The following is a 12,394-nucleotide window of genomic DNA, read 5'->3' as shown; positions in this document are numbered from 1 at the left end:
ACTTGAACCGGGGAGACCTGAATTCACACGGGGAGACCTGAATTGACACTGGTGTCATAGAATTACTTAGCTTAGATACCATATTATTGGTATCATATGAGCAAGCTAGGCAAAATCCTTGTATAGCTTCTTTGTTTTCTCGATAAAGAGAAATATGGCCAACAATGGTTCGAGCGTATATACAAAAAATTCCTTTTTTTATGCTTCTTACTATTAGATAGGGCCCATAAATCTCATGATAAGTACCCAAAGGTTCATAATGAACTTCAAGGGGAGCTTCCGTTGAAGTAATAACACATTGATCTAGTTGCCACCAGAGCCATAAAGGACTATCTAAATGGATTCTTTTCTACCGATAAGCTCCAATTACATCATAGGAATTACAAAAATGGGGTTTCACCTCTTCCTCAGAGAAAGACAATCAAACAATCCCAGTCATGGTCCTTGTGGATCGGATCATCTATAGAATATACAAAAAGAAGCTCCAGATATTTTCTATCTTCCTTTTTGAATGAGATCTCAATTCCAGCGACAGTTTCATTAGATATCTTACAACTAGAATCCTTTTTTTTCCCGATCCAATTCCTCCACCACCATGAACCCCAGTTAGATTCAGGCATGATACACTTTTTAGTTATTAGGAGAACCTAAGTACTTTCTTTCGGATCCAAGAAATAGCTCCTAGAGATCGTTTTTCCTTTTGGAAGATACAGGAGTGAAACAATCAACCTATTGATATTGGAAGACCTAAAAGATTCTTGCAATGTATCCGTTTTGGGTCCAACAAAGTTCACAGGTATAGGATGAGGCCCTGTCAAATAGAAATTTTTTCTTTTGACCATCTTTCAATTGTTAATACGATATATAAGGACCACTGCTACAAATAGTAGTACACCTTTGATCGTGAAATATTGATTGCTTGTTGAACCCTGTAAACGTGAATTGTGCGAAAGTAGGATACTCTAATTTCGGGAGTCCAAGACTTTATGAAACGTTCTTGATTGAAAAAAATGTGAATGAAAGATCCCACTGAATTGAATTGGGTCGATGAATCTAAGAAATCGTGAGAATTCTTGATCTCTCTCAATATCTCTCTTAATTCGAAAATCCAGGATTTGAAGGTATGTCCTTTCATTGAGTCCTCCTAAATTGCATTGATTTATCCTAAAGATTTCATTTGAATTGGAATTTGGTTATTCACCATGTACGAGGATCCCCGCTAAGCATCCATGGCTGAATGGTTAAATTACCCAACTCATAATTGGCGAATTCGTAGGTTCAATTTCGACCGAATGCACACCAATGGGACCCTCCAATAAAATAAGTCTATTGGAATTGGCTCTGTATCAATGGAATCTCATCATCCATACATAATGAATTGATGTGGCATATTCATATCATAACATATGAATAGTAAGAACTAGCATTCTTATTGAGACTAGAACTCATAAGGAAGAAAATAGATTTATGGATGGAATCAAATATCCAGTATTTACATACAAAAGTATTTGATTATTGTTGAAAAATCAATATACTTCAAATGTCGAATCAGGATCAACTATGACAAAAATTAGTATTGGGTCAAACTATTATTTGGTATCAAGGTAATAGTTATGAATAGTCATCGACTCCTGGGAAAGGGTAGAAGAATGGGACTTATTATGGGATATATAACGCATTACAGATGTATGATCATTACACTTCAACTGGGTTATTCTATTCCACTTGTTAGAAAGAAAATAACTTAAATACTTAATAGCATGGCGATACATTTATTCTACCCCGAGCACATGCAAAGGAGCCATAGACGGTCAAGTGAAATCCAAGCCACGAAATAATTTGGTTTATGGTTAGCATCATTGTGGTCAAGGTCATAATGCTAGAGGAATCATTACCGCAGGGCATAGAGGGGGAGGTCCTAAGAATTTATATTGTAAAATCGATTTTTGACGGAATGAAAAAGACATATATGGTAGAATCATAACTATAGAATACGATCCTAATTGAAATGCATACATTTGTCTCATACACTATGGGGATGATGAGAAAAGATATATTTTACATCCTAGAGGGGCTATAATTGAAGATCCCATTGTTTCTGGTACAGAAGTTCATATAAAAATGGGAAATGCCCTACCTTTAAGCGCGGTTTGAAATATTGATTTACATAATTGGAAGTAATCAATTAGGTTTACGATGAAACCTAGAAATCAATCATTAATCCAATTTGAATGCCTCTACAGGATAGACTTCAACAGAAAACTAAATAGTAACGGCAGCAAGTGATTGAGTTCAGTAGTTCCTCATATAAAATTATTGATTCTAGATATATAGTAATATAGAGAAGAAAAAATTGTTACAAGCATCGAAAGAATCATAAGTGCCCTTTGTTTCAAAGAAAGGAGGACAGGTTATTCACATTTCATTTGATGGTCAGAGGCAAATTGAAAGCTTAGCAATGGTGATTCTAAGGATTCCCGGGGGGAAAAATAGAGATGTCTCCTACGTTACCCGTAATATGTTGATGTATCAATGTAATTTCATAGAGTCATTCGGTTTTAATGCTACATGAAGAACATAAGCCAGATGAAGGAACAGGAAGACCTAGGATGTAGAAGATCATAACATGAGCGATTCCGCAGATTTTGATTCCTATATATCCATTCATGTGGTGCTTCATTATATGGTATATATAAGAATTATACAATATATATAAGATCCATCTGTATAGATATCATCATCTACATCTAGAAAGCCATATGCTTTGGAAGAACTTGTACAATTTAGGAAGAGGTTTTGATTGATCAAAAAGAAGAATCTACTTCAACCGATATGCCCTTAGGCACGGCCATACATAACATAGAAATCACAATTGGAAAGGGTGGACAATCAGCTAGAGTAGCAAGTGCTGTAGCGAAACTGATTGCAAAATTTAGGAAATCGGCCACATTAAAATTACCATTTGGGGAGGTCCATTTGATACCCAAAAACTGCTTAGCAACAGTCAGACAAGTGGGGAATGTTGGGGTGAACTAGAAACGTTTGGGTAGAGCTGGATCGAAATGTTAGCTAGATAAGCGTCCTATTGTAAGAGGAGTAGTTATGAACCCTGTAGACCATCCCCATGGGGGTGGTGAAGGGAGGGCCCCAGTTGGTAAAAAAAAACCCACAACCCCTTAGGGTAATCCTGCACTTGGAAGAAGAAGTAGAAAATGGAATAACTATAGTGATAATTTGATTCTTCGGCGTTGTAGTAAATAGAATCTATTTCTTCGTCTTTACAAAAAAAAAAAAAAAAGGAGTAATTAATTGTGACATGTTCACTAAAAAAAAAATCCTTTTGTAGCAAATCATTTATTAAGAAAAATAAATACGCTTAACACAAAAGCATAAAAAGAAATAATGGTCACTTGGCCTTGAGTGTCTACCATTATACCGGCAATGATCGGGCATACTATTGCTATCCATAATGGAAAGGAGCATTTGCCAATTTATATAAAAGATTGTATGGTAGGACATAAATTGTGAGAATTTTCACCTACTCTAAGTTTTCGAGGACATGCAAAAAATGATAACAGATCTCGTCGTTAATAATTTTTTAATAAATACAAAAAGTGAATATAGATACTTATTGTTCATTAGTGAGAGGTAAACCTTATGAGAAAGAAAAAAAAGATGGACCGATATATAGAAGAATACACTATACGTGAATTTATAGATAAGTCTACTCATAAAGTACAAAGAGTAATTGATCATATTCATGGGCATTCTTATGAAGAAACACTTCTGATACTTGAACTCATGCCCTATCGAGCATGTTCCCCCATTTTAAAATTGGTTTCTTTTGCAGCAGCACATGCTAATCACAATAGAGGTTTCACCAAAACAAAGCTAAAAATTAGTACAGCGGAAGTCAACGAAGGCATTACTATGAAAAAACTAAAACCTCAAGCTCGGGGATGAGGTTATCCAATAAAACAACCCACTTGTCATATAACTATTGTACTGAAACATACAGCTATACATTATTATACATACTATTTAAAGAACAAAATTATCTTGAAGAATTTTAAGGTCAAATGACAACATTTTTTTATAATAAAAAAAACAAATAAACTGAATATGAAGTCCCACACGTTGCCCATGCTTGGAAAAATAAGAAAAGGCTAATACAGTAAAATACAGTAAAGCCAGCAAGCAATACAGCAAATTCGGCCAAATTGTTGATGCTGTCCGTACAAGCCCTTTTTGATTGCATTTGAGGCTGCTTTTACTTGATTCCATGACCTCTTAGGCATATGTATTGAACCCATAAAGCATTGGAACCATTTCATACTTCCCGGCCTCCAAAAATGTATCAAATCGTCACCCGGGTCCGTATCGGCTTCCACCACTTGGATGCTTAGAATAGGCTTTGTATCTTCAAGTATTGACAAACTATATTGAGATTGATTACACCTTGTATAAATACTCCCAGGTTGTCCTTAAATCTCTTAATTTGAGCTCTTGTGATTGGCCTAGTCTTCATCCGTGTCGAGTCAGGACCACAGCGGGTTATCGGTGGAGCGGGCTCGGGCGGAATCACATCAGATGGGAATGATAGAACCTGTGAATACATAAGATTCTATTGAAAACGAATCTTAATGATTCATTGGGTAGGATGGCGGAACGAACCAGAAACCAATTCATTTATTCTGAAAGGTCATGTTATAGACTAATCCTACAACTGAATATTTAAAGAGTAAATATCCGCCCACGAAAATTTTGATTCTATTGGATTTCTATATTTTAGTCGATCTGATATGATAATAAAAAGTAAAACAAAACAAAGATTCGTTATAACCTTATAACAAAATGACTTTATCTATACTATTATCTCTAAATGTATCTTTAAATAAAAATTCTCTATAAATCAAATCCATGTTTAGTTATATATCAAAATAAGATATACAAATTTCTAATAAATTAGATGAAATTTCAAAAAATCTCATGAATCAATATATTTTTTCAGTATATTATTCATTAAATACATAAATATAAATATAACTACATAGATATTATTTTTTAATCATTTTAGTCACGAGGAGCTAGATGAGAAGAAACTTTCATGTCCAGTTCTGTAGTAGAGATGGAATTAATAAATAACCATCAACTATAACCCCAAAATAACCAGATTCCTTAAACATCATAGAGGAAGAATGAAAGGAATATCTTATCTAGGTCATCGTATTTTCTATGATAGATATGCTCTTCAAGCGCTTGAACCAGCTTGGATTGCATCTCAACAAAATGAAGCCAGTCGATGAGCAATGACACGAAATGTCCACCGCGGTGGGAAAGTATGGGTATGTGTATTTCCAGAAAAACCAGTTACAATAAGGCCTATAGAGACCCGCATGGGTTCGGGGAAAGGATCTCCCAAATATTGGGTAGCTATCGTCAAACCTGGTAGAATACTTTATGAAATGAGTGGAGTAGCACAAAATATAGCTAGAAGGGCTATTTCACTAGCGGCATCAAAAATGCCTCTACGAACTCAATTCATTATTTCGGTATAGGAACGTAAAACCAAAAGAAAATGTTTTTTAGATGGAAAAAAAAAAACAATTGCAGGTTTCCTTTTTTGTTTTGAATAAACAACATTTCTTTTTTAATTTTTTTACTTCGCCCTTTATCTTAATTGAAAAACAGATAAAAAAATGATTCTACCCCAAAGCCATTTGAATGTAGTGGATAACAGCATAGCTCAAGAATTAATGTGTATTCGAATCATAGAAGCTAGTAATCTGTGATATGCTCATATTGATGAAGTTATTGGTGCTATAATCAAGGAAGCAGTACCAAATACACCTCCAGAATGACCAGGAGTGATCAGACCTATAATTGTACGTACTTGTAAAGAGCTTGATATGAACCTAGGACGACCTGTGCTTAAACCTGTATTATATTAGCCCAAATCTAATTATGTTCAAGTTCTAATAGTCACCTTGACCCCTAACTAACCTGTGATTAGAAACGTTAGTATATAATTAAGATGCCACAATAGGTGATGGAAGGCCTATTGATAAGTCAAACTAAAACACTCATTCACTAAAGGTGTTTTAGGTGTTCAAAAGAACAAAGCGAGATTCAATCTCACAAAATAAATTCTCAATATTATTAATGGTGTGTTCTCCCTAAAAAATAAGCCCTTTTATAGGCTAATAGAAAACAAAATAAAACCCTAAAAAAGAGAGGGAAAACTGGCCATGCTTGTTGTTTCCTAATGTGACCAAATTTTCTCTCTCCTTTCCTAATCTAATTTTAATTAATTAGTGATACGAACCTAGGATGACCTGCTTTTAAACCCGTATTATATTAGTCTTGATCTAATTATGTTCAAGTTCTAATGGTCACTTTGACCCCTAACCAACCTATGATTAGAAACCTTGGTATATAATGAAGATGCCACAATAGATGATGGAAGTCCTATTGATAAATCAAACTAAAACACTTACTCTCTAATAGTGTTTTAGGTGTTCAAAAGAACAAAGAGAATTCAATCTCACAAATAATTTTCTGTATAAAATTCAAACTTTTTTTTATTGAAAAATAAGCCTTTAAATAGGCTACAAAGCCATGAAATAAAACCCTAAAAACAAAGGGAAAATCGGCCATACAAAGTAGTTTCCTATGGTGGCCGAAATTCTCACTCCTTTCCTAATTTAATTTGGCTTAATTAATTTTTTTTATTTTGAATTAGGAATTAATTAATTTACAATGAAAATAATAAAATAATAACTTTCCTAAGCTTATTGTTCCAGAAAATAAATAAATAAAAAGTAAAAAGTAATGATAATTTCCTAAAACAAAAAGTAGAATCAAATTAGGAAACTATAATACTAGCTTTTTGACTAAGTTGACTTTGACCAATCTTTGACCAAATTGAGCTCCAAAGCAGCTTCAATATGCCTTTTAGGATGTAACATAAGCTGAATATGAAGTCCCACACGTTGCCCATGCTTGGAAGAGGAAGAAAAACCCAACTCAGCAAAATACAGTAAAGCTAGCACAAAATACAGTAAAAAAAAGACCAAATTTGAAGCTGTCCGTACAATGCCTTTTTGAATGCCTTTGAAGCTGGCTTGACTTGATTCCATATCCTCTTACACATATGTATTGAATCCATAAATACTTGGAACCATTTCATGCTGCCCTTTGTCCATATTTGCACCACAACTGCTACCTGGGTCCGTATCGGCTTCCACCACTTGGATGCTTAGAATAGGCTTTGTATCTTCAAGTATGGACAAGCTCCATTGAGATTGATTACCCCCTGTATAAATGCTCCCAGTTTGTCATTAAATCTCCTAATTTGAGCTCTTGTGATTGGCCTAGTCTTCATCCGTGTCGGGTCAGCACCCCAGCGGGTTATCGGTTGAGCAGGCTCGGGCGGAATCACATCAATTAGTTCCTTCATTTTGAATTAGGAATTAAATAATTTACAAAGAAATAATAAAAATAATAAATTTCCTAAACTTATTTGTCTGGTAAAGAAACAAATAAAACCCAAAATCTAAAGATAATTTCCCAAAACAAAAAGTAGAAATCAAATTAAGAAACTAAAATACTTTCTTTTTGACTAAGTTGACTTTGACCAATCTAAGCTCCAAATCAGCTTCCATATGCTTTTTTGGATGCCAATAAGGATTTCCATGGAGCCCCACATGTTGTCCTTGCTTGGAGGAAAGAGAAAAAGCCAAGTCAGTAAAATACAGTAAAGTTAGCGGGTAATACAGCAAAACCGCCCAATTTGTCATGCCATGCACACAGCCCCTTTTTGGTTGCCTTTGAAGCTGCCTTGGCTTGATTCCATGACCTCTTAGACATATATATTGGATCCATGAAGCATTGGAACTATTTCATGCTGTCCGGACTCCATAAATGCACCAAAACCACTACCTAGGTTTGTATCGGCTTCCACCAGTTATATTCTCAAAATAGGTCTTGGGTCTTTGGTATGAACAAGCCCCCATATGAATGAACTACTCCCTAGATAAAGGCAGAAAGGTTGTCCTTAAATCTCTTAGCTTAAGCCCTAGTGATCGGTCCGGTCTTCATGCGTATCGGGTTAGCACCCCAGCGGGTTATTGGTTGTGCGGGTTCTGGCGAATTTGCATCAGAACTCAAGCATGAGAATGGTATGATCATATGATATGTTGACAATGCTGTGGTAGTTATTGATCAAGAAGGAAATCGAAAAGGAACTCAAATTTTTGGCGCTATCGCCATGGAATTAAGACAGTTAAATTTCGCTAAAATAGTTTCATTAGCACCTGAAGTATTATAAGAAGAGACCATAACAAAATTAATATAATTAATATAGTTATCATATTTAACTGAGTATTTAATTTAAATTGATTAAGATTATTTAGTAAATGAAGATTTATTATTAGTAGTAGATTGGTTGTGTCTCACATATATGCCTTTAAGAATTCATAATTAAAAAAAAAAAAAAAAGAGAAACAGAAAAAGAGCATGTTGATTATATCCAAATTCAACTACAACAATAATCTAAGTTTATCATGAATAAAGACACTATAGATGACATAATAAGCTCTATACAAAATGCTGACATGAATAAAAAAGGAACAGTTTGAATACCATCTACTAACATTACTAAAAACATTGTTAAAATCCTTTTACGCGAAGGTTTTATTGAAAACAAGGGGAAACATCAAGAAAACAACATGGATTTTTTGGTTTAACCATACGACATAGAAGGAATAGGAAAGGACCATATAAAGCTATTTTAAATTTAAAATAGATCAGTGAACTCGGTCTATGAATATATTCTAACTATCAATAAATTCCTAGAATTTTAGGCAGAATGGGATTTGTAATTCTTTCTACTTCTCGGGGTATAATGATAGACAAAGGGGCTTCGATTAGAAGAAATTGGTGGAGAACTTTTTTGTTATATATGGTAATCCTTTTAATGTGCGAATTATATGCAGAACTTTCATATTTGTGGGAAAAAAAAAAGAGAGAGGGCGGTTTTCTAATATCACCCCTCCCATATTAGTTGATAGCTCAAGGAGTTTGACATAAAATGAAAGAAAAAAAGGATTCATAAAGGTTGAATTATTGCATGACTACCTAATGGTATAGTCTGAATTCGTTTAGATAATGAAAATCTGATTCTAGAATATGTTTAAGGAATGATTATAAGTAGTTTTTTTATATGTATACGGTGAGGAAATTGAAGCAAAAGTAAAGTAAGTTGATGCGAATCCGCCCGAACCCGTACAATCGACAACCCGCTGGGGTGCCGATCCGTTACGGATGAAGGTGGGACCGATCACTAGAGCCCTAGCCAAGACGTTCAAGGACAATCTTTCTGTCTTTATACAAGGAATAAGTCATAGTCAAGAGGGTTTGGCCATATCTAAAGAACCAAGGCTTGTTTTACTCATACAAGCAATAGAAGCCAAAACGGACCTGGGTGATTGTTTTGGTACATTTTTGGAGTCCGGGAAGCATGAAATGGTTCCAATGCTTTATGGGTTCAATACATATGCCTAAGAGGTCATGGAATCAAGTTAAATCAGCCTCAAATGCAATCAAAAAGGGCTTGTACGGACAGCATCAACAATTTGGGCGAATTTGCTGTATTCCTTGCTGGCTTTACTGTATTTTACTGTATTAGCATTTTCTTATTTTTCCAAGCATGGGCAACGTGTGGGACTTCATATTCAGATTATTTGGCATCCTAAAAAGCATCTATAAGCTGATTTGAAGCTCAAAGAGGTCAAAGATTGATCAAAGTCAACTTGATCAAAAGGCTAGCATTTTTAGTTTCCTAATTTGTTTTTACTTTTTGTTTTAGGAAACTACCATTACGTTTTGGCTTTTATTTATTTATTTTCTGGAAAAATAACTTTAGGAAGGTTTTTATTTTATTCTTTCCATTGTAAATTAATTAATTCCTAATTTAATATAAAGGAATTAATTAATCAAACTTAGATTAGGAAAGGAGTGAGAATTTCGGCCACCATAGAACTCTTCATTGTGTGGCCAGTTTTTCCTAGGATTTTTAGGGTTTATTTTATTTCTTTCAAAGCCTATTTAAAAGCTTATTTTTCAATATGAATACAATTTTGATTCGATTGAGAAAATACTTGTGAGATTAATTATCTCTTTGTTCTTTGAGAACACCTAAAACACCATTAGAGAATTGGTTGTTTTAGCTTGATTTATCAATAGGTTTTCCATCCCCTATTGTGGCGTCTACATTATAGCAAGGTTTCTAACCACAGGTTGGTTAGGGGTTGAGGTCCATTCCATTAGAACTTGAACTTAATTGAGATCTAGGCTAACATAATACGGGTTTAGGAGTAGGTCGTCCTAGGTTCGTATCATAAGTCGTCATGATTCGATTAGCAGATGTATAGTTTATGGACTCCGAAAAAGGATTCTAATGATTAGATGGTTTTTTCAATTTCAATGTTCATTTTTGGAGTATAAAATTCAAAGTTAAAAATTTCAAGCAATTTATTTTCTTCCAATAAAGAAAGTTAGAACTAAGCTACGGAATGATAAATATAAAAATAAAGCCTCTGTGCATAAAATGTATGAAAAATGTCGACTGATATGTAGGCGGGGATGAATTATAGTAATTTCTTCCAACCCGAGACATAAACAAAGACAAGGATAATCTTTCTAAACAAAAAAAGACTCTATAAATCTAAAGGAACCGTTGTACAGATATAGAAATAAAAATAAAGGATTTGTTTTGACATGAAATGGACATATCCATATAACTCTGACTTATATTTATGAGATGATAAAGTATGGCAAAACCTATACCAAGAACTGGTTCATGTAAGAATAGACTTATTGGTTCATGTAAAAATGAGCGTAGAATACCAAAGGGAGTTATTCATGTTCAAACAAGTTTCAACAATATTATTGTGACTATTATAGATGTAAGGGGTCGGGTAATTTCGTGGTCTTCCACCGGTACTTATGGATTCAAGGGTACAAGATGAGGGATGCCATTTACCGCTCAAACCACAATGGGAAATGCTATTCGGACAGTAGTGGATCAAGTTATGCAACAAGCAAAAGTCATCATAAAAGGTCCCGGTCTTGGAAGAGATGCGGCATTAAAAGCTATTCGTAGAAGTGGTATGCTATTAAGTTTCATACGAGATGTAACCCCTATGGCACATAGTGGCTATAGACCTCCTAAAACAAGACGTGTACAAAAATAAACATTGAAGATATTTCAAGAGAAATAAATAATTCAATGATCTGATCAAATAATATTACTATGGTTCATGAGAAGGTAACAGTATCTACTCAAACACTGCAGTGGAAGTGTGTTGAATCACGAGTAGACAATAAGGGTCTTTATTATGGACGCTTTACTCTGGCTCCACTTATGAAAGGCCAAGCTGATACAATAGGCATTGCGATGCGATGAGCTTTACTTAGAGAAATAGAAGGAACATGTATCACATGCATAAAATTTGATAAAATACCACGTGAATGTTCTACCATAGTGGGTGTTCAAGAATCTGTACATGAAATTTTAATAAATTTGAAAGAAATTGTATTGAAAAGTAATCTTTATGGAACACGTGATGCGTCTATTTGTGTCAAAGGTCCCCGATATGTAAATGCTCAAGACATCATCTTACCACCTTTGGTGGAAATCATTGATAATACACAGCCTATAGCGAACCTAACGGAAATTAATTTGTGTACTGAATTACAACTCGAAAGGCATCGCGGGTATTGTATAAAAACACCAAATAACTTTCAAGACAAAAATTATCCTATAGATGCTGTATTCATGCCTGTTCGAAATGCGAATCATAGTATTCATTCTTATGCGAATGGGAATGAAAAACAAGAGATACTTTTTCTCAAAATATGGTCAAATGGAAGTTTAACTCCTAAAAAAGCACTTCATAAGGCTTCCTAGACTTTGATGATTTATTTATTCCCTTTTTACATGCAGAAGAAGAAAATTTCCATTTAGAAAAAAACCAACACAAAGTTACTTTACCCCTTTTTACTTTTCATGATAGATTAGCTAAACCACATAAAAATCAAAACAAAATAGCATTGAAATCTATTGTTATTGACCAATTAAAATTGCACCCAGGGTCCAATATACATACAATATTAGACCTTTTGAATAACAATGAAGAAGACCTTAAGAAAATGAAACATTTTCGCATAAAAGATATAAACCATATTTTGGACATTCTAGAAACAGAAAAGCATTTCGTATAAATTTTAATGGATTATTTCTTTTTTTTTTATAAAACAATTTTAGAAAAAAAGATAAAAATGAGTTCTAAATCTTTAGCACTTTCCATTTACCTGGAATAAATCCAACACT

The 12,394-nt window shown here is 34.1% G+C and overlaps 1 pseudogene; it reads left to right on the top strand.

Moving 5' to 3' along the window:
* Window positions 1–1,613: 1,613 nt before the first annotated feature.
* On the top strand, window positions 1,614–3,180 carry LOC132799942 (large ribosomal subunit protein uL2cz/uL2cy-like; annotated as a pseudogene).
* Window positions 3,181–12,394: the final 9,214 nt, after the last annotated feature.

Source organism: Ziziphus jujuba, chromosome 11, assembly GCF_031755915.1.
Source record: "Ziziphus jujuba cultivar Dongzao chromosome 11, ASM3175591v1".
Taxonomy (NCBI): domain Eukaryota; kingdom Viridiplantae; phylum Streptophyta; class Magnoliopsida; order Rosales; family Rhamnaceae; genus Ziziphus; species Ziziphus jujuba.
Note: the sequence above shows the minus strand (reverse complement) of the source record. Positions and strands in the feature narration are given on the sequence as shown.